At 45.0% G+C, this 20,453-nt stretch overlaps 1 protein-coding gene across 2 annotated transcripts in view; it reads left to right on the top strand.

Moving 5' to 3' along the window:
- LOC117369343 (cytochrome c oxidase subunit 6B1) overlaps window positions 1-20,453 on the top strand; it is a 135,548-nt gene that overhangs the window by 86,738 nt on the left and 28,357 nt on the right. The window contains exon 1 of one of the 2 annotated variants that reach the window (XM_033963805.1): window positions 19,344-19,498. The exons of the other annotated variant lie outside the window; for it this stretch is intronic. The gene's annotated coding sequence lies outside the window, so the exon portion shown is untranslated. Of the gene's footprint in view, window positions 1-19,343; window positions 19,499-20,453 lie in introns of those variants that run through there. 2 annotated transcript variants of the gene reach the window in all.

Below are 20,453 nucleotides of genomic sequence, written 5' to 3'. Positions count from 1 at the left end.
GCTGAGAATATTCTTCTTTGGGGAAGTTCAAGGCACCCACAGGCCTACCTTTATCCAGCTGCAGGTACCATTGGCCTCTTACCACTAGCAGCCCTGGCCTCTGTCAGCAGGATGCACTGTAAGAAATAAATTTCTGATATAGCAATGGAAGCAGTTAAAAAGTGCACAGTGCTGGATGTGAGATTTCCGTTCTGAAGAAAGCTGGTGCTACTCAGTAGCTTCTGTAAGTTTTGATGTGGTTAGAAAGCGTGCGAGAGCAGAAACATCAGAAAAGGCCTTCACAATCACTGTAGCCAGACGTACAGGAGATAGAGTTCAGGAGAAAGAAACAATTTGAAGGAAGACATGCATGCAAAAGAGGGAAAAGACTGGAGGGTTAGTAGGTGTTCTAAGCTTGTTTTCTTCCATTCACCTTTCCCTGTATGACCTTTAGTTAGTTAAAAGGAAGGAATTTTATAATACAATGTAGAGGAGAAGCAGGCTGAAATTCAGGGTTCAAATTATACTGCAGCATCTTGTGATCTTGAGCAATCACTTAGCTCTTTCAAGTTTATTTAAAAATTTGATTTAATAGCAAAATCCAAATCCAATGCGATTTGCACATAGCTATAAAATCAGGGTAAAAAGAAAAAGTTACATTAATTGAACTAGACAATTGGTACAATTTTAACAAAACAATACATGAAAAAAAGGGGGGGAGGATGAAAGGATTAAATACAATTCATAAACAAATAAAAAAGGGATAGGTAGTGAAACAAGAGGTTGGGAAAGGTTACCCGCTTAATTATCGATTACCAGCACTATTAGTCCGCTGTAAAGTATCTTAATTTAATAGAATTTGAATGACTCGGTTAAAGGCGTCCTTAAAAAGCCAGCTTTTCAGAAGTACAAAAGCCTATAGTACAATCTTAGATTGTGAGCCCTCCAGGGAATGGAAAATATCTACTGTTTCTGACTGTAACTCAACTTGAACTTCAACTGAAAAAGATATGAGCTAAATCCAAAATTCCTTCCCATGGCACCTAGACTAACATGGTGCATATTCCCACATTAACTTTTAGCAGGTACTGTACACTAATGGGAACTTTGGCTCATGACCTTCAAATTTAAAAAAAGACCTACAAAAGTGCCTTATTAAATCTGGGCTTAGTGTGCAGTAAAGTCCTGCATTATGACACATAAAACCCAGATTTTACTGCACTTGTAGTAATGACGGTTCATTGATAATAGGAGGCCCTGGGTCGGAGTACACAGGGAGACAACAGTAACCTGGTGCAATTGCCCTTCCCCCAGGGGGAAGGTAAAGGAGGAAGGACTCTCTTCATCTCCTCCAGACAAAGGGAATTGCACTTGCAACAGGCAATTTGCCGGGATGGACTCTAACCTGCCAGGAGGTGGGCTACAGGAAAGGGGATAAAATGGAAATAGACAGACGGTTCCTCCTCTTTCCTGTTCCAGTTGCTTTTAAGGAGTCAGGTAGATCTGCCCACTGCTCTGTCTACATTGTTCTCCAGCTCAGGCTCCTCTCGCTTCTCTGTCAGAGACTCCCCAGCTTTCCTTTCCCCTCCCCCCCTCCTCCTCTTCTGCCACCTCCCTCTTTCTACTACCCCACATGACCCAGCAGCTTCCATACGAGGTTTTGCAACAAGCAGTATCCCTTCCTGTTGGTCATATTCCCAGCTCCTGCCCCCTATGACATAATAAACAATTGCTTCAAAATACAGGGTGGGCCAAAAAGCACAGTTACTTACCGAAACAGGTGTTATCTGGGGACAGCAGGCAGATATTCTCACAAGTGAGTGATGTCATCCATGCAGCCCGTATGGACAGTTTAAAAAGTGTACTGCCACTTTAATTTTTGAAAAACCGTGACTGCCCGCAATGCGCATGCGCGAGTGCCTTCCCGCCCAATGCCTACTAACGGCACCTCAGTTCCGTAAGCAAGCTATGAAGTCAACCAGGGGAGGAGGGTGGGATGTGAGAATATCTGTCTGCTGTCCCCAGATAACTTGTTACGGTAAGTAATTGTGCTTCATCCTAGGACAAGACAGCAGCATATTCTCACATGTGGGACTCCTTAGCATACTGCAATGGGATGGAGGAAGAGTTGGCCATTAAGAGAATAAATTTTGTAATATTGCTTGGCCGAAGTGACCATCCCTTCTGGAATAGGATTCCGGACAGTAGTGAGACATGAATGTGTGAACTGAGGACCAAGTAGCTACTTTACAGATTTCATCTATGGGAGTGGAACGTAAGAATGCAACTAAAGCTGCCATAGTTTGGATCTTATGTGCTGTTACGTGACCCCCAAGCTGCAGCCCAGCCTAAGCATAGCAGAAGGAAATACAGGCCACTAGCCATGTAGAAAGTTCTCTTGGTTACAGGCTGGCCCAACCTGTTAGGATCAAAGGAGATGAACAGTTGAGAGAGGCTCTATGTGGCTTAGCCCTTTGTAAATAATAAGCCAAGGCTCATTTACAGTCTAAGTTATGAAGAGCTGTTTCTCCAGGGTGAGAACGAGGCTTTGGAAAGAAAACTGAAAGCACAATCAATTGATTTAGAAGAAATTCGATGACTACTTTTGGTAAGAATTTCGAATGGGTGCGGAGAACTACTTTATCATGGTGAAAAACTGTAAAGGGTGGGTCCAACATCAATGCTTGAAGCTCACTGACTCGACGTGCAAGAAGTGATGAAGATTAAAAATACCACTTTCCAAGTGAGATATTTAAGATGAGTAAAAGATTGGCTCAAATGGAGGTTTCATCAGTCTGGTGAGAACAACATTAAGATTCCAAACCACTGGAGTCAGTTTGAGAGGTGGTTTGATATTGAAAAGTCCTTTCATAAACCTAGAAACAAGAGGGTGAGCAGTTAGAGATTTATTGTTGACCGGAACATGGACAGCACTGATATTACTAAGGTGAGCTCTGACCTGAAGTGGTTTTAAGATCTAAATTGGATAAGCAGAGGAGGTAATCCAATACTAAAGATTATGGAGGAGGATGAACATAAGAATTGCCGCTGCTGGGTCAGACCTGCGGTCCATCGTGCCCAGCAGTCTGCTCACGCGGCAGCCCCTAGGTCAAAGACCAGTGCCTTCACTGAGACTAGCTCTATCTGCGTACGTTCCGGTTTAGCAGGAACTTGTCTAACTTTATCTTGAATCTCTGGAGAGTGTTTTCCCCTATAACAGCCTCAGGAAGAGCATTCCAGCTTTCCACCACTCTCTGGGTGAAGAAGAACTTCTTTGTTTGTGCGGAATATATCCCCTTTTAACTTTAGAGAGTGTCCTCTTGTTCTCTCTACCTTGGAGAGAGTGAACAACCTGTCTTTATCTACTAAGTCTATTCCCTTCATTATCTTGAATGTTTTGATCATGCCCCTTCTTTTCAAGGGAGAAGAGGCCCAGTTTCTCTAATCTCTCACTGTTCGGCAATTCCTCCAGCCCCTTAACCATTTTAGTCGCTCTTCTCTGGACCCTTTCGAGTAGTACCATGTCCTTCTTCATGTATGGCGACCAGTGCTGGATGCAGTATTCCAGATGAGGGGTACCCGGTACAGCGGCATGATAACCTTCTCCGATCTGTTCATGATCCCCTTCTTAATCATTCCTAGCATTCTGTTTGCCCTTTTCGCCACTACCGCACATTGCGTTGATGGCTCCATCGACTTGTTGACCAATACTCCCAAGTCTCTTTCCTGGGAGGTCTCTCCAAGTACTGCACCGGACATCCTGTAGGCGTGTATAAGAGTTTTGTTACCGACACTTATCCATATTAAACCTCATTTGCCATGTCGCGGCCCATTTCTTGAGCGTTTTTATGTCACGTTGCAGGTCTTCGCAATCCTCCTGCATCTTCACTACTCTAAATAACTTTGTATCATCTGCAAATTTAATCACCTCACTCATTGTACCAATTTCCCGCTGCTGTGTAGAAGGTTTCCTGGATGCTTCCAAAATGACTCTAACAAGATCGGAAAGATCAGTGTCTGCTGAAGCCATCCCAAGAGGTACCAAGCTATCAGGTGCAACAACTGTAGATTGGGATGTAAAAGAGACCCTTGACTCTACATGAGAAGAGATGGAAAGATCTGAAGTAGAAGAGAGAACCACGGTTGTCTGGGCCACTGAGAAGCTATCAGGATCATGGTGGCAGATTCTCATTGAGTTTGACTAGTGTTATGAGAATGAGAGGAATTGGTGGAAATGCATAAAGGAATTTGGCTGTCCAATCCAGGAGAAAGGCGTCTGCCTCTAGACCAGGGGTGTGAAAGTCCCTCCTCAAGGACCGCAATCCAGTCGGGCTTTCAGGATTTCCCCAATGAATATGCACGAAATCTATTAGAATACAATGAAAGCAGTGCATGCAAATAGATCTCATGCATATTCATTGGGGAAATCCCAAAAACCCGACTGGATTGCAGCCCTCGAGAAGAGACTTTGACACCCCTGCTCTAGACGATGAGGAGAGTATTATCTGGAACAGAATTGAGGCAGTTTGTGATTGTGGGAGGATGCAAACAGGTCTTTCTGAGGAGTCCCCCAAAGATAGAATATCTGACACAAGACCTTGGAGTTGAGCGTCTACTCATGTGGCCGAAGAAATCTGCTGAGTTTGTTGGCAAGAGGGTTTTGTGTTCCTTGAACATAGACAGCTTTTAGAAATATGTTTTGAGGAATTGCCCAGTTCCAAACCTTCTCGGCCTCTTAACAGAGAGCTAGAGAACCCGTACCTCCTTGCTTGTTTATGTAATACATCGCAGTTTGATTGTCCTTGTGTACTAGGACTTGATTGGATATACTGTTTTGAAAAAGTCTGTAGAGCATTGCAAATTGCTCTGAGTTCCAAGTGGTTTATATGGAGCTTCTGTTCCTGAGTAGAACAGTGACCTTGTGTGCAAAGACCATCCAGGTGAGCTCTCCAAGCATACTTGGATGAGTCTGTGATCAGAACTTTCTGATGTGGAGGCATTTGAAACAGCAGCCCTTTGGAAAGATTTAAAGAATTCATCCACCACTGAAGAGACTGACAAAGCAATGATGTGAGTGACTGAAATTTTCTGAGAGAATGGATCAACAGCTTGAGAACATTGAGACGCCAGGGACCACTGAGCTGTTCTGAGATGAAGTCTCATGAAGGGGGTAACGTGGACTGTAGATGCCATGTGACCCAATAGTCATCATTAGTCTGGCTGAGATGGATGGAAGATGAAAGACTTGACTGCAAAATTGAATCAAATTGTCTTGTCTTTGTTGAGGTAGGAATGCCCTGAGTTGAATGGTGCCGAGCAGGGCCCCTATGAATTGCAGAATTTGAGAGGGTTGAAGTTGAGATAGGAACTGAATAGAAACAGAATAAGATGACAAAAGAAGTCTAGAAAGTCAGAGCTAATGAAATAGAATCACAGTGGTAGCAAAGTTTCAGTTTCCTCTCTGCTAGATGTACTGAGTGCCTGTTACGACCTCGAGGGACTTGGTGAACATGACTCATACCCCATAGGCAACATGTGTGGTTAAACCTTGCCGACTGCCTCTCTAGGTGCTGTCCCAGAGTCTTTCTGAGTCAGGAGGGAATGATTGAGTTGTGTCACCCGATCAAGTATGCTTTCTTGGTGCAGTAATGCAAAGATGTATCTCAGGAGAGAGGAGACACAGCTGTATGCTACCTCACATGGACACTGACGCTAGCTACAGTTCAAAAGAGGAAGCATGTGGGGTTAGAGAACACTGATCACAAGGAATATTTTTCTGTGGGAAATATTAAGAGGGGGATTTCTATGTCAGAGGTGTTTCCCCCTTTATTACTCAGGAGGAGCAAAAAAATTAACAGTGAAATTTAGCTATTTTTTGTTCTCTTGTGGGATTGTGGATAGTGTTAGCAGTAGTAGAATGAATGAGAGAGCTACTAGAAAGTGTGTCTTTGTGTGTGCTTGTGCATGCTGTGTGACCCAGTTCCTGGAGATTTGAGTTCAGTCATGGGTTTAACAAGGCATTCCCCTCCTGTTGCATTCTGGTATCAGTAGTGCAACAAAAGAAACAGAGATTATACATACCAGAATGCTCTGTTACTTTCCCAATTAAAAGGGGCCATGAATGTTTTTGTAGTAAGTAAAAGAGAAAAAAAGAAGCTGCTATGATTTTTCAAAGAAGTAGGGAACACAAAGACAGATTGCAGAAAGAGGAAAACAAGCAATAGTATCCGGAAAAGCTGACAAAGTAGTCAAAAGCAAAGATGCAAATTAAATTAAAAATAGTCAATAAAGTTAAATGGGAGGTGAGAGACAACACTTTTCTTTTAGATGTAAATGGCAGGAGGAATTGCAGTTTTCATCTGCAGATGAAGAGTTGGTGGTTCACACTCTTCAGAAAGTTTCTAAGAAATCAAGCTCACTGGATATTTGTCCTTATTTGTTAAGAACAACAAACAGAAATACAGGTTCTATGTGCAATTGTGTAGAATTTTCAATGCATTCAAGGAGGGAAAGACCTTAGAAGCCTGCACCAACCAGAATATCAAATTCTGTTATGGTTATTCAGCAGGACAGGTTTGTAATCATAGGTCTCACACACCCCTCCACACCGGTCACCAACATAACATTTTTTATCGTGTATTAAACACTTTCTCACTTTTAAACCAGTGAAAAAACAAAAAAATGCACTTATCTGCAATAAGGATAAGAGCCCGACGGGACCCGTTTCGCCACTTTGAGGGCTTCGTCGGGGGACTTTTTTTGAAAGTGTGTTCAGTACAAAGTGGCGAAACGGGTCCCGTCGGGCTCTTATCCTTATTGCAGATAAGTGCATTTTTTTGTTTTTTCACTGGTTTAAAAGTGAGAAAGTGTTTAATACACGATAAAAAATGTTATGTTGGTGACCGGTGTGGAGGGGTGTGTGAGACCTATGATTACAAACCTGTCCTGCTGAATAACCATAACAGAATTTGATATTCTGGTTGGTGCAGGCTTCTGAGGTCTTTCCCTCCTTGAATGCATTGAAAATTCTACACAATTGCACATAGAACCTGTATTTCTGTTTGTTGCTCACATTGGAGAGGTTCAGATCCATTTCAGTTATATAGTAGTTGTGCACTTATTTGTTAAGAGACATCCCCTATAACTCAGTTATCTGGCTATTTACAAAAGGTATTTTCTGAAAGAATCTGTCCTGTTGACTTATCAAAGATTGTTCTGAGCCCTATTTTGAAATCTGTAGAGGCTGATTCCTCTAAGGTTGAGAATTACAGACCAGTTGCCAGTATTTCCTGTTTGTCTAAACTTTTAGAATTTTTGGTAAATATTCAACTTACAGATTTCATTACTTCTACTAATACGTTACATCCCATGCAACGTGGGTTTAGATCTTTCTACAATACAGAATCATTAATATTAGAACTAGGCTCTGAGATCAGTTTTCTTTTAAGCAGGAGGAAACAATCTATACTCTTGCAGTTTGATATAGAATTTCTATGAGCATGGGAACACTTACCTCACCAGCCTGCACTAAAAACCTCTAGTAGACCTTGATTTAAAAAAAAAAAAAAAAAAATGGGTGGGGGGGGGGGTTTAATGCAGTGGATCACTTTCAGTTGTTGAGTAGAATAAGTGAAATGGGCATCTATGGTAATGTATTGGCTTGGTTTGAAGTATTCTTGAGGAAAAGAACATATGAAGTGAAAAAGGCAATAATATCTTAGATTCATGGCATTTAATTTGCAGAGTTCCCCAGTGTTCTCCCTGTACCTGAGATCGCTGGGATTGGACCTATTTGAACTGGGCACCTGAATATTTTCATACTTATATGACATCTTTCTTATGTTCTGTTTTGAAGAACTTTAATGATACTCTGACTTTAATGATACCCAAGCTAGCAGGAAGCTCTCCTGCCCACTTAAATCACTTCTAGCTAGCTAAGAGAGGATATTCTGTGGTTCTTAACAGAAGAGTGCCGCTGAATATCCTCTCAGATCACCCAACTAAAAAGTGGACAGGTCAGGGGCAGTGTGGCATTACATCACATCGATCATCTTGATTTTAAGGTAAATTACAAATTACTAATAACAACTGTTATCAGTATGAGGGAGCTGAAAAGTTCTCAGCCCAACAGGTTACAATTTGACATAGTCACAGTATAAGTTTGCAATATGAGATTGTATCCTAACTCGATACATACCAGGGGTCTAATACCAATGAACATAATATAGAGTTGTTGTTTTTTAAATTCAAGTCTATATCCTAATTTGACTCACACTAGGGATATAATACCAATATACGTGAAGAGGCATAATCAAAAGAAATGTCTAAGTCCGATTCGGAAGTACAATTAAACCTTGGTTTGCGAGTGTTTTGCAATGTGAGCAAAACATTCTCGCAAATCGTGACTCGCAAACCGAGCATTGACTCGATTTACGAGCTTCGCTACCCCCTGCCTGCCCATCCAGGAATGCTCCCCCCCCCGAGAACCGACATCGCTCCCCCCATGCTCACAAATGCCCCCCCCCCCCCGTGCGAACCAGCATCCTCTGCCCACCTAAACAGAAGCCTTATCCCATCTGGCACCGGCATGCAGCCCCAGGTCATGCCGGTGCCGGTAAACGAAGATCCTTCGGAGAGAAAGAGAGCCAGAAGCCTTGAGCATGCGCAGATGCTCAAGGCCCAGGCAACAGGAAGGATCTTCGTTCACCGGCACGTCATGGGGCTGCGTGCCGGTGCCAGAAGAGGTAAGGCTTCTGTTTGGGCTGGCGGGGGATGCCAGTTCATGAGCGGGGTGGGGGGGAGCGATGCCCATTCTCAGGTGGGGGTGGGTGGAGCAGTGCCGGTGGCCTCGGGGGGGGGGGGGGTGACAGTGGGGCACCTTACAGGGCACTGCTATGAACTTCACAAAAAGGATGCCACATAAACATCTCACCAGAGCTCCCTTTTGGGATTATGGTGAGCCCCTCTCAAAACATCCCCAAAACCCACTATACCTACCTGTATACAACCCCAATAGCCCTTATGGCTGCAGGTGCCATCTATATGGCAATATAGTAGAGTTTGGTTTTTTTTGGTGAGCTCACATTTTCCACTATGAATGTAGTGGTTAGAGTAATGTAATGTAATGTAATTTATTTCTTATATACCGCTACATCCGTTAGGTTCTAAGCGGTTTACAGAAAATATACATTAAGATTAGAAATAAGAAAGGTACTTGAAAAATTCCCTTACTGTCCCGAAGGCTCACAATCTAACTGAAGTACCTGGAGGGTAATAGAGAAGTGAAAAGTAGAGTTAGAGGAAAAATAAAAATAAAATAAACATTTTAACAAGACAGCATTGATCTAAATACTTTGGAAGGTAGAAGAGAGGAGAGAAAGGAATAGAAGCAGAAGGGGGAGCCGTTGAAAAGTAGAATTCTGGAGAAATTTAAATGATAGAAATAGAACAAAACAAAGACAAAAGGCAAAACAATAGATAAGATTAAAGATAAATCATAAGCTGGAAAGAAAAATAAAATAAAACTTTGTCTTCAATCCACGGTTTCAGCGTCAGTGATGAAGTGGAGCGAGTAAGTTTAGGAGGAGCGATTGACGTTTCCAGAAAGGGCTTCTTCAGGAAAGAGACTTGGCAGACAGTCCCAGGATGCCTATGTCTCCTCCCCTGCGATGTTCTCCCATCCATGCATTCCCTCCCAGACACACTGCCCGTGCCCCAGCCGCTCCAAGGAGGCTGCCCCAGATGAGGCCCACGGTGAATGCAGGATTCTCTCCTCTGCAGGAAAGCCGCCCGGAGCCGACAATCGATCTTCTTAGCGGATTGCAGGGGGGGGAAGAGTTCACACTCTTGGTAGTATTGGGTCTGTGTGCTCTCGGTGGTTGTGGCTGGTCTCGTTGCTGCTTAGGTGTAATAGCAGTTGATCTCCACTGCTGCTGATATTTAAAAGCAGGCAGATTGATCTCTCCAATGGACTGCAGGGGGAGGAGTTCACACTCCTGGCAGGATCGGGTCTGTGGGTTCTTGGTGGTTGCGGTAGGTCTCGCTGCTGCTTGTATGTAAAAGCAGTTGTTTTTCTACTGCTGCTGATATTTAAAGCAGGTAGATTGATCTCTTAAACGGGATATAGGGGGAGGAGCTCACAAGCCTGGCTGGATCGGGGCAAGGGCTCCTATTATAGGCAGCTGGTCTTGCTGCTACTTAGGTGTTAAAGCAGTTGATCTTCCTAGCGGACTGCAGGAGGTGTGGAGCTCACACTCCTGTCATGATCTGGTCTATGGGCTCTTGGTAGTTGCGGTTGGTCCCAATGCTGCTTAGGTGTAATAGCAGTTGATCTCCACTGCTGCTGATATTTAAAAGCAGGCAGATTGATCTCTCCAATGGACTGCAGGGGGAGGAGTTCACACTCCTGGCAGGATCGGGTCTGTGGGCTCTTGGTGGTTGCGGTAGGTCTTGCTGCTGCTTGTATGTAAAAGCAGTTGCATATGGGCCTGGGTCCTACTCTCTATGGCTCACTAACCCACCCCCCAGGCTACTTAAGACACCTGTATGCAGCTCAGGTGCTGATTTCCAGAGACAGATATGTACGTTTTTATTCTGATATTTGTGGCAGTGTGAGGGGGTCAGTGATCACTGAGGGAGTGCGTGTGGGTCTTTACGTTGTCTCTGCAGTGGTTATCTGGTCACTTTGGATACCTTTTTGGTACTTATACCTGCTTTTACATCATCTAACTCACAATGTATAAGTTTCGTCCAGCAAGTCTCATGAAACATTTGATTATTGCAGGACGACTAAGTCTAGGTTGGCCCATATCCCACCCAAATACCACCCTACCCACTCCTCCAGATACACCCCTTTTAGCTCTGGATGCACAGCAAAACAAAAAAGTGCACAAAATATCGTATCTATGAACAAAACTTAACTTGGGTTAGCCACCATTTTCTTCGCATAAAGTTCCTCAGAATGCCACACGATTTTAACGTATGGTAGCTGTCCTCATAGGAACCTTTGTATTATGCGATTTTTCATTCAATATATTATTTTATGGTTTTCTTTTTAATTTATAAAGTGCTTGTGCTTAATACTATAATAGTAGCAAATGTAGCTTTTACTTAACTTTTTCTTAATAAACTGGGTCTGGCTCAATCCCCACCGACGCGTTTCATTATTTCATCAGGGTCGGGGAAGGAGAACGCTGTGAAGAGCAAAACATTGTATTAGCTTAAAATTTAAGAACCCAGCAATATTAAAAATTTAAAAACGCGTCGGTGGGGATTGAGCCAGACCCAGTTTATTAAGAAAAAGTTAAGTAAAAGCTACATTTGCTACTATTATAGTATTAAGCACAAGCACTTTATAAATTAAAAAGAAAACCATAAAATAATATATTGAATGAAAAATCGCATAATACAAAGGTTCCTATGAGGACAGCTACCATACGTTAAAATCGTGTGGCCTGGACGCACAGCGGCATTCAGAGGCCTAAAAAGTCCCTGGATATGTCCAGAAAGTCGGTTTGATTATCAGCACTTGGATGACCTGTCTTTGTAATCCTTCGGTCATGGGCGGGGGAGTTAAGTAAAGAGGTATGTTTTTATTGCTTTCCTAAAGTTGAGGATTCCTTCAAGGGATCTGATTTGCAGGGGCAATTGATTCCAATGGCTTGGTATGAAGTGGGAGTAGGAGCCGTTGTTTGGTGGTTTGCAGTTGAAGAGCATGAACAGGGGGTATGAGGCGTATTTCATCCTGGGAGTGGAGGGATCTGTTCGGCACCTACGGAGGAAACTTTGCCATCATGTAGCCCGGTGCTATGTCATGCAAGGATTTGAACACTAACATCAGGCTTTTGAAGACACATTTGAATACGGGCAGCCAGTGAGCCTATGCTAGAACCTGGGAGACAAGGTTGCGGGCATGGAAGTTTTTTAGAAGTCTGATTGTCACATTTTGTGCAGACTGAAGATGTCATATATTCTTTGCTGTGAGACCATTGAATAGTGCATTGCAGTAATCCATGTGGGAAAGTACCAAGGCATAGAGTAGCTGGGTGAAGTCGGACTCAGAATAGTAGTTCCTCATTTTTTGGAGTTGTTGCAAATAGTAAAATTAAGAAGATACCAACTGAGAGATATGGTTGGAGTTAAGGCTTATTCCTAGGTTGCACACTTGGTCTTTAGCAGTTATAGTAGTCGAGTCCCAGCACAGCAAGGGATGGGCACGTTGCAGTGTTCTTTGTGGATCCATAGAAGCTCTGTTTTAGAGGTGTTTAGTTACAATTTGTTGATGGACATCCAGTTTTTGATTTCTGAGAGGCAGTTTAGGAGTTTCATGATCTGGGCGTCTCAGGTTTCTCCTAGTGGTAGGTATAGTTGGATATCATCTGCAAAGGAGTAAATCTGTATTTAATATTTGTAGGCTATGTGTAGGACAGGTCTAATGTAGAGACTGAATAATAGGGGGGATAGTAAAGCCCCCTGTGGAATACCGTATTTGATCAGTTTTGGTTCTGATAACTCATCGTTGAACAAAATGCTTTGGGATCTGTTGTTCAGGAAGAAGGTGAACCATTGTGTCTCAGATTCCAGTATGAAAGAGCTGTTCAACGAGGAGAGAATGGTCAATAGTGTTGAATGCACGCTGACATCCAGCAGCACCAGAAGGACATCATTACCCTTGTCCATTTGTTTCCAGCAGTCGTCGATGATGTTGAGGAGGCGGTTTCAGTGCTGTGAAATTTCCTGAATCTGGATTGGAAGGCAGATAGGGCTCCTTGTTTCTCAATGAAGGAATGCAATTGGTTTAACACTGTTTTCTTTCCAGGATCTTGAAGATGAAGGGTAGGCTGGAGACAGGTCTAAAGTTGCCAAGCACATTAGGGTCAAGCGTGGGTTTTCTCAAGATTGGTCTAATGACTGCGGCACTTAATGAGGCACTGGGGGCACTATGGACACAGGACAGAGGCACTGGGGGCACTAATGACATAGGATGGAGGCACTGGGGGCATTATGGACACAGGACACAGGCACTGGGGGCACTAAGGACACGGAAAGGAGGCACTGGGGGGCACTAAGAACACAGGAAGGAGGCACTGGGGGCACCATGGACACGGGAAGGAGGCACTGGGGGCACCATGGACACGCGAAGGAGGCACTGGGGGCACCAAGGACACGGGAAGGAGGCACTGGGGGCACCAAGGACACGGGAAGGAGGCACTGGGGGCACCATGGACACGCGAAGGAGGCACTGGGGGCACCATGGACACGCGAAGGAGGCACTGGGGGCACTAATGACACAGGACGGAGGCACTGGGGGCATGATGGACACAGGACGGAGGCACTGGGGGCATGATGGACACAGGACAGAGGCACTGGGGGCACTAAGGACACAGGAAGGAGGTACTGGGGGGCACTAAGGACACGGGAAGGAGGCACTGGGGGCACTAAGGACGCGGGAAGGAGGCACTGGGGGCACTAAGGACACGGGAAGGAGGCACTGGGGGCACCAAGGACACGGGAAAGAGGCACTGGGGGCACTAAGGACATGGGAAGGAGGCACTCGGGGCACAATGGACACAGGAAGGAGTCACTGGGGGCACCATGGACATGGGAAGGAAGGAGGTAGGGAATAGAAAGGGACAATTGTTGGGCATGAGTACAGAAAGAAATGAAAGAAAGGATTCACAGTCAATTAATAGATGTCCCCTTTTGATGAAAAACATAAATGGTCACATTATCTCTGACTTACTTTCTCTGCAGCAGAGTCGGCAGCTGTGCTGAGGTGCAGGAAGGTCCTGCGATGACTCGTCTGCCGGCTCTGCTCCGGAAGAAGTAAGTTACGTCTGACGCAGTCATTGCAAGAATTTGCCACAACTCCTTGCGTCTGCCGGAGCAGAGCCAGCAGACAAGTCATCGCGGGACCTTCCAGCATGTGTCTGCTGAGTCTGCTCCAGAGCAAGTACGTCGGAGTGAGGTGGACTGGCAGCCAGCAGCTACAGTCATTGTGTGACCTTGCTGCATGAAGGGAGAGAAAGGAGCAGGACTGCTGGAATGGAAGAGTGGTAGAGGGAAAGAAAGGGAGCAGGAAGGGTGGTGCTGATGGAATTGATGTACAGAGAAAGGGGAGAGACATAAGGGGGAAGGATATTGGAGGAAAAGAAAGGGGGCAGATGCTGATTGAAGAGGGGTGGCTGGAGAGAGAAAGGGCAGACATTGGTTTACCGATTCGATTCGGTTGAAAACAAAAAAAAAAATGGCTTCCCGATTCACCTGACCCTCCCCATCACCCCCTAAAGCAGGAGCGGCAGCTGCTGCACCTGCTTTAGAAGGCGAGGGGGAGGGTCATTTGGGAAGTGGTGCTGTTGGCTTCCCCCCCCCCCCGGCATCCGGCTTCCAGATCCTACCCCCTCAGCCTTTCGCTCCCCCCGGCCTCCCCGCACTGTTTAGCTTCCAGCCGGAACAGCCTGCTAGCAAGATCGTGGTGTTAGCGATCTTAGTACTGCTTCGGAGCTGGTTCCTCCTTCACGGTCCCGCCCCTTCTCTGACATCAGAGAAGGGGCGGGACCGTGACTGAGGAACCATCTCCAAAGCGGTACTAAGATCGCTAACACCGCGATCTTGTTTGCAGGCTGTTCCAGCTGGAAGGTAAACAGTGCGGGGAGGCCAGGGGGGTGAAAGACGGATGCCGGGGGAGGGGAGTGAGCAGTCCTTCGGGATGGGACAGGCAGGCAGGCCTTCAAATGGGGGTGGACAGGCCTTCAGGGGTGGGATAGGCTTTCAAGGGGGGACAAGCCTTCAAGGAGGGGGGGCAGGCCTTCAAAGGGGGGGAGAGATCTTCAAGGGGGGGACAGGCAGGCCTTCAGGGGTGGGATAGGCTTTCAAGGGGGGGACAAGCCTTCAAGGGGGGGAGGCAGGCCTTCAAAGGGGGGACAGGTCTTCAAGGGGGAGACAGGCCTTTAGGGGGGGACAGGCAGGCCTTCAGGGGTGTGATAGGGTTTCAAGGGGGGGGATAGGCCTTCAAGGGGGGACAAGCCTTCAAGGGGGGAGGCAGGCCTTCAAATGGGGGACAGGTCTTCAAGGGGGGACAGGCAGGCTTTCAGGGTGTGATAGGCCTTCAAGGGGGGGGGCAAGCCTTCAAGGGGGGGAGGCAGGCCTTCAAAGGGGGACAGGTCTTGCAAAGGCATTACAGTCTTACCGGCTGTTGGTTTTGCCTCCAATGTCCCTTGTGCCAGCTCCTCAGGTGATCTTCCGGCCACAGACAGCTCCAGGAACTCAAGTTCCCCTGCTGACTCCAACAACAAACCCTCAGATGGGCTAGCCTCTCGCGGTGTGAGCCCTGCCTCTTCGGGCATGCTCAATTCCTGTAGAGAGCTTGCTTGCTGTGGCCGTGGGGGCGGAACTCTATGGTCTGGGCTCAGAGTAGCATCAAGCCCCAAGTCGTCCGTAACGGCATCACTTACCGGTGTCGGCAGCAGGCGATTCTCAGACTGATCCAAACCTCATAGAAACATAGAAATAGACGGCAGATAAGGGCCCACGGCCCATCTAGTCTGCCCACCTTAATGTCCCTCCCCTACCTTTGCCCTGTGAAGAGATCCCATGTGCCGATCCCATTTGGCCTTAAAATCAGGCACGCTGCTGGCCTCAATCACCTGTAGTGGAAGACTATTCCAGCGATCAACCACTCTTTCAGTGAAAAAGAATTTCCTGGTGTCACCTCGTAGTTTCCCGCCCCTGATTTTCAACGGATGCCCTCTTGTTGTCGTGGGACCCTTGAAAAAGAAGATATCTTCCTCCGCCTCGATGCGGCCCGTAAGATACTTGAACGTCTCGATCATGTCCCCCCTCTCTCTGCGCTCCTCGAGCGAGTATAGCTGTAATTTGTCAAGCCGTTTTTCGTATGGTAGATCCTTGAGTCCCGAGACCATCCGGGTGGCCATTCTTTGCACCGACTCCAGTCTCAGCACATCCTTGCGATAATGCGGCCTCCAGAATTGCACACAGTATTCCAGGTGGGGCCTCACCATGGATCTATACAATGGCATAATGACTTCCGCCTTACGACTGACGAAACCCCTTCGTATGCAGCCCAGGTGTTCGTATAGCGCAGTTTCCATGGCCTGGTCCCACTGGCTCTGGGGTTCTGGCAGTCCCTCACCAGCCTCTACCAATTCCATGGCCTCTGACCTCTCCTGCCCATTTAGAACCTTCAGCCCTGAGCGCTGTGTGTGCCTCAAGTGTCTGGCATTCCTCTCCTTTTCCTTTCCCTTCTCCTCTAGCTGCTCTGCCTTCCTGTATAAAAAGGCACAGCCATGCCCCCAAACATCCAGGTGTTGCAGGTTCTCTAGATGCCTGTCTCCCTCCCCCTCTGTAATTGCAGGGAAAATAGCTCTAGAGCAAGGGTGTCAAAGTCCCTCCTTGAGGGCCGCAATCCAGTCGGGTTTTCAGGATTTCCCCAATGAATATGCATGAGATCTATTAGCATACAATGAAAGCAGTGCATGCAAATAGATCTCATGCATATTCATTGGGGAAATCCTGAAAACCCGACTAGATTGCGGCCCTCGAGGAGGGACTTTGACACCCCGAGAGTGACATGTGTTAGGAAGTGCAGGCTGCTCACCATTCAAACTCCCTCTAGAGGAATCAGCGGGAATATCCTCAAACCTATTTGCATGAGGTTTAAATTGGACTGTGTTTGCCTCTCTTGATCCAGTGTGTGCACTACTTTGGGGACATCTCTAGCAGACATAGGTTGCACATCACAGTCTACATCTTCCAGGCTGTCTGTTGCAGGTTTTATTTTCAGTCACAAAGAGGCAAACCTTTTCTGACAGCCTGTCCACAGTATCGCACATAAAAATGTTAAAAAGAACCAGACCAGGGACTGATCCGTGTGGTACCAAACTTTCCTCAGAATGAACTTTATTTGTCCCGGTCTGGCATATAACCATTTGGTGAATGGGCAGTCACCCAGGTTGGCAGCTTCTGGTGGGGTGGCATGGAACAGCTGTTTTCAAGACAAAACAAGTCCTGACAGTCACTCAACACAAAAACAAAGGTTTGTAGTTTTCAAACAGTCCTCGTACCTGAATAAATGCTTTTGGAAACTGTCCTAATTATGTAAATATATACAAAACAAAGTATGATGCTCACTGTGCACAGAACTGTTCTGGAAATGGTGATAATTATCTTTCTGCTTGTTGTCAGACTTTATATATCACAATTCAAGTTCTGGAATATCAAAGCAGTTTAAAAATATACAAGGCTGAAACAGGAAGCTGTGTCAGAGGAAAGCTTTGGGAAAGCAGAACCACTTGCACAATTACAATTCCCATTGCCTTTCTTACCTGCGTTGCTTGCTTGTCTTACTTTCCATCGATGGGGGGGGGGGGGGCGTTGCCGATCGGGGGGAGGCCTGTGTTGTCGATCGATGCTGGAGGGGCCCATCGCCATTTGAAAAAAACAATTTTGATGCCCTCCTTCATTGGGCCCCCCTGCCCATTTCGGACCCTTGGCCTATTGGCTAATCCTGCCCTGGTCAAGTGGGGGCAGGCAAAGCTGAAAGGTGCCTAAAATCTTTGCACTAGGCTTACATTAAATACTACTCTGTATCTCCTCCCACTCAATCAGTTTCTAAGGGCTCCTTTTACAAAGGCGCGTTAGCGGTTTAACGCATGAAATAGCGCGCGCTAAACCCTGGCTGCGCTAGCCGCTACTGCCTCCTCTTGAGCAGGCGGTAGTTTTTCGGCCAGTGCGAGGGTTAACACGTGATTAAAAGTCGCACGCGTTAAACCCACTAGCACAGCTTTGTAAAAGGAGCCCTAAGTTTCTAACCAGTCACTTATTTTAGGGCTCAGTTCAAAGACCATTTGCAAACCCCAGCAAGAACCAAAACAGTTCCAGTGAGATACCGCATACAATATTTGGTGTTTCAAAATAAAGGTCTTTACTGGGAAAATATATTTAATATAGACAGTGACTCAACATTGCTGGAAAAACTGGATAATTAGTCTGTTACCACATAATTTACAACTCTCCAGACAACCGACAAATCTGAAACTCCCCACCATATAATTCAATTCAGTTATTCAAATGAAGCTATGAGTTACCTCAGGGTTTATTTTGTCTCATACTGGAACATTCCATCTGTTTACATAATCATCACACATTCAGTCACTAATGCATAGGTATGTGTGCAGGCAAGAAAAAGGTGGTTCATTTTTTAAAAATTATTTTTCCGGAATTATTCCTGATTTATATACATTTTTTCAGTTAGTTTTACAAATTCAGGAGTTTTAAAATGTGCACGATAGTATTTTAATACCTACACACTAATTGACAAAGCACATTAATTTGTAGGTGAGTACGCAATGGGGTCCTTTCACTAAACTGCATTAAACATTTAACACCCAGGTTATATCATGTTATAACTGCTACAACAGAGCCACATTAATAGGCTTTGTGGTATTTTTGCAGTTAGCTTTATGTGTCATAGGGTGTGGCATGGGCATCTGGCAGTTAATGTGCTGTGCTTACTGTGTGCTGTCTAATGCAGGGTTAATCCTGAGTGCTAAGTGCTTCCACATTAAACGGGAGCATAAACCGTGCATTAATCTGACCTGCAATAAAAAAAAATTGTAGGTATGCCCCCAATAGGTACTATGTTAAATTTGCAGCTATTGCATAGGAAAATCCTGTGTTAAGCTGCAGTAATTGCAAATTTTAGTAAAACGGGAGGGGGTATATTTGTCTATTTTTGCATAGTTGTTATTGAGGTAACATTGCATAAAGTCATCTGCCTTGACCTCTTTAAAAAAAAGTGTGCTTTATGTTTTTTAAAATTTTATTGTTGGTAGATCATTTTGACTTGGTCATTTAAAAAGTAGCTCGCATGCCTAAAAAGTGTGGGCACCCCTGCCCTAGTACAAAGATGGAACTTAGTTTGAATAGAGATATAAAACTTACTTAATACATTTTTATTACATTCCAAAAACACTGATCTGTGGTCTACTTTTATTGTCATAAATATCTACCACAGGTTTAAACTTTGTTCACGTTCTACCTTTTGCTTTCTCTTTACAATTGTTGTGATAATAATACATATGATGTAATTTTGATGATTACCCTGTTATTTGTATAAAACAACACAACCCACCAAAACTTTATTTTTTTCCCCCCAATAAAAATACAGACTAAAAAAAAAACCACACCCAAAATCCGGAAATGCGATTACCCCCCGACTTCCCTACACAAATTAGAAAGTAAGACGAAGTTCCTCCCTTTTTCTTCACTGCATTTCAATTTCCCCCGAGAACGTCACCACTCGGCTAAAAAAAAAAAACAAAACAACAACAACAACCGGAAGTACGTATTCTCCTTTATTCGTTCCACTGTCTTTGGCGCGCAGCTTTTTACGTAGTTCCGGTGTAGCGTAATCCCTAGAATACGTCTCTTCTTCCTGAAAGTCACTTTGGAACGAGTGAAGAGTGAGGTCGGCGGTAGTGGTGTGTGCAGCGTTCGAGAGGTGGCAATAATTTCACATTTCTTGTCCTGAGATAGCAAAGTACCTGGCGAGCTAGACTTTTTGTAAATGACCTAGGGCAGGGGTGTCAAAGTCGATCCTCGAGGGCCGCAATCCAGTCGGGTTTTCAAGATTTCCCCAATGAATAAGGCATGAGATCTATGTGCATGCACGGCTTTCAATGCATATTCATTGGGGAAATTCTGAAAACCCGACTGGATTGCGGCCCTCGAGGACCGACTTCGACACCTGTGACCTAGGGGGTCTGGCCCATCCGCTCTCGCCTCGTAGAGTACATCTTGTAGTACTATAGAAATGATAAGCGTAATTGTAGGCTCTTTTTCCGAGGCAGCGGTGTTTAGTTCCGTTTTTTCAAGGGCTCCAATCTGATCGGTTTTAATGTGTGAAATTTTGTTTCCAGTATTAGAACAATTTTATGAGCTAACAGTACAACGAACAATTGACGTGTTTGCTTCTAATGCAGTGATTCCCAACCCTGTCCTGGAGGAACACCAGGCCAATCGGGTTTTCAGGCTAGCCCTAATGAATATGCATGAGAGAGATTTGCATATGATGGAAGTGATAGGCATGCAAATTTGCTTCATGCATATTCATTAGGGCTAGCCTGAAAACCCAATTGGCCTGGTGTTCCTCCAGGACAGGGTTGGGAACCACTGTTCTAATGCATGGGATAGCATTGCTTGTATATCTATTAGTACGTAACTGTCATATGTGTTTTTAAGGGAAGTCCTGAAAACCAGACTGTCTTTTGTTTGCTTTTGAAGCATATGAAGGTCTCTCTAATTTTTTCCAGCAATGTGTTCCACGTGATGCAGAATCTGGTTCTAGTGACTTTTTTTTTTTTTTTTTTAATTTATTTATTTATAAGTTTCCAATTTTATACAATCAAGATAAACTTGTACAGAAAGATGATTCATGAAAAGAAAATTGTCAAAAG

Source organism: Geotrypetes seraphini, chromosome 11 (genome assembly GCF_902459505.1).
Source record: "Geotrypetes seraphini chromosome 11, aGeoSer1.1, whole genome shotgun sequence".
Classification (NCBI taxonomy): domain Eukaryota; kingdom Metazoa; phylum Chordata; class Amphibia; order Gymnophiona; family Dermophiidae; genus Geotrypetes; species Geotrypetes seraphini.
Note: the sequence above shows the minus strand (reverse complement) of the source record. Positions and strands in the feature narration are given on the sequence as shown.